Source organism: Silene latifolia, chromosome Y (assembly GCF_048544455.1).
Source record: "Silene latifolia isolate original U9 population chromosome Y, ASM4854445v1, whole genome shotgun sequence".
In the NCBI taxonomy this organism is placed as follows: Eukaryota; Viridiplantae; Streptophyta; class Magnoliopsida; order Caryophyllales; family Caryophyllaceae; genus Silene; species Silene latifolia.
Genome location: NC_133538.1, coordinates 235,089,442 through 235,092,482, shown reverse-complemented (window position 1 = coordinate 235,092,482; position 3,041 = coordinate 235,089,442). Strand labels below are relative to the sequence as shown.

Sequence of the window (3,041 nt, the reverse complement as noted above, 5' to 3'; positions counted from 1 at the left end):
ACCCTATACCGAACATACAAATTCGAGTATGATTGTTCACTCCAACAAATGGTGCACAAATCATATCATACTTGTTAGTACAATACGTTCCATCATTTCCGATAACCTCATAAAAGGCTTCAAAATCCTTCCTCATTATTTTGTCCCGAAAATATACACTTACCAAAGAATTATCTTCGTCCAACTCAAAATCATAGTAAAAATCTTCCTCACTTGCCGCCCTCTGTTTCAAAATTTCATAAGAGCGTGACAGTCTGTACTATCGAACTTCTTATTCTTCGCCTTTTTAACAGCAACAGCAGCATCTCCGTACTCAAAACCCATAATAGCAGGAACCTCAGCGTGATTTGATAACGACCTAATCCCATTGGCTAAACGAATACCGCTCTTTTGCAAATGCAAAAGGTATTTAACTGTACTTGGATCGACCTTCCTATGACATCTCAAATGATGAACTTCATTAGGATGACAAAACTCATGATTATGAATCATATCATGTCGCGTACACTCATATTTACCATCAATAATTTTAAAGTACACCATAGCCTTACAATTAGTCCTCCGATCCAACTTTGTAAATTTTTTACCCACAACTCTCTTATCAGCCTTAGTACCCTGTTTGCAACAACAAAACTCTTTCCCAATAACATCACCTTTGCTAGATCTCCTTATAGTAGAATGTCTTACACCAAAACACTTAACAAACGAATATCTACAATAAGCTTCATAAGCATCATCCCCTGAATCAAATGTACGCCCAATCAGTTCCGATTGTTCAGCTTCAACATAAGAAAAAGAACCGTTGGCACCTGGAAAAAAAATCACCAACACATTACATTTTAATAAAATTACCGTTCATCATCTATTTACGATACTAACAAATTATGATTTAATGAGCTATCATTTAAAATTTTCGAGCAATTTTAAAAATAAATAGTTGTACGCAAAACAATTCAAGCAAGACAAATAACTTATTGAGTAGTTCAATAAAAGTATTGAGCAAAACAACATATTGCATTTTGATAAAATTACCGTTCATCGTCTGTTTATGATACTAACAAATTATTATTTAATGACCTATCATTTATATTTTCCGAGCACTGTTCAAAATAAAAAGTTGTACGCAAAACAATTCGAGCAAAACAAATAACTTATTGAGCTGTTCAATAAAACTACTGAGCAAAACAACGTATTACATTTCGATAAAATTACCGGTCATCGTCTATTTACGATACTAACAAATAATGATTTAATGAACTACTATTTAAATTATCCCAACAAAGTTAAAAATAAATATTTTAAAAATAAATATTTGTACGCAAAACAATTCGAGCAACACAAATACCTTATTGGGCTGTTCAATACAAATATTGAGCAAACAAACAATTTATTGATTATTACCTTTATGAGGAGCTATAACTTCATGTTGTTTCTCCGGATCCGTTGATATTGACTCCAATAATACGATTTCCATTGAATTATCAACTCCCTTAGAAGTGTCGCCGACCATAGGTGATGATAAATCTATTGTTTCAGCTACCAAAAAAGATTCGTCTACAACTGATTCTTGAGGATACAAGATGCAAAAACAATGAGAATGACTATATCTAAGTCAAAGTACGATGCAGACACTATGAAGCCATTTGCAATAACCCACTTTGTTATTGTGTAATTTTTCCGAGCAAAGGAAAATCGTCATGTATATAAAAAAAAGGAGCACAACTAGTAACTTATCGAGCTATCATGTATATTTTCCGAGCAACAATAAAATCGTCATGTATATCAAAAAAAAACAAGAGCACAACTAGTAACTTATTGAGCTTTCGTCTAACTTTACCGAGCAAACGTAAAATGAACCTGTATATCAAACAATCAGAGCACACCTACTAACTTATTGAGCTGTCGTTAAAATTTTCCGAGCAAAATTGAATTTCACTGTTAAACAAAGAAATGGAGCAAAACTCATAAACTTTACGAGCTATTCAACAGACTTATCGAGTCACATATATTCAAAGGCATAAAACAGCAACCCTTGTAACATAGACGAAAAACATATCTTATATTACAAAACATTGCCAAAGTTGATGACTTTAAAGACGAAAATTATATGCTCCAGTACGAATACAGTGATGTAGTCATGTAATACATAAAATTAACGATAATTACCTTGACAAGTAGATTTTTCATCTGGTTATCTTTCCAAACTCATTGATACTGGATTAAATACAACAATTTCGATTGACGTCCCAATTCCCTTAGAAACTCCATCGCCCATTGCTGATGATAAATTTGTAACATTCGCCGTAGAAGCTTCATCATCCATAGATTGTAATTCTGATATAGAATTTTGATTCTAATTACAGATTGTGGTTTACTGAAGATGAAAAAATAATATTGAAGGAGTAGCAAATTGAGTAACTGCAAAATTGTTAATCGGTTAGAGAAATTGGGAGAAAAAGAGAGATAGGGGGAGAAAATTCTTGACTATGTTGAATAATGAGTTACTGAATATTGGAATTAGGGAAACAAAATTAGGGAAATAAAAAATAGGGAGAAATTGACTAAATTACCCTTAGTTGTATAATAATACTATACCACTGGATATATAATCTACTAACTCATGACATAACCAATGCAACCTTATGCTTACACCCAGAAAAAAATATAAGCTGTTCGCTTACTAAGAATTAAGAAAATACAATTTTTTTCTATAAATCGTTTTACGTTTTATTGTTAAAAACCAAATATCCCTACTAAAATAACCTTTTTAACTTCTACTCCATATGTCGTTGTAAGAGGAACATTATTTTCATTATTAGTATATGATTTTACATACGTAGTAGATAATGTATTTTGGTATCCTATTGACATTAAAACTCATTGTTAGTGAATTTATCCTCGTATAATCGTACAGTAGTGGTTATAGATTACTTCCCAATAAAAGCATAAAATAATAATTTACGAATAAGTGGTTGTATACTTGTATTATCTCATGTTAAGCAATAAGCGTAAGATAAAGTTTCGGAGTAGTGGTTCTAGAT

At 31.8% G+C, this 3,041-nt stretch overlaps 1 long non-coding RNA gene across 1 annotated transcript; it reads right to left on the bottom strand.

Moving 5' to 3' along the window:
* Positions 1-457: 457 nt before the first annotated feature.
* Positions 458-2,362, bottom strand: LOC141633239 (uncharacterized). The gene is made up of 3 exons (XR_012538040.1): positions 2,167-2,362; positions 1,402-1,536; positions 458-809 (listed from the first exon to the last, which is right to left on the bottom strand). It is a non-coding gene; the product is annotated as an uncharacterized LOC141633239 (long non-coding RNA).
* Positions 2,363-3,041: the final 679 nt, after the last annotated feature.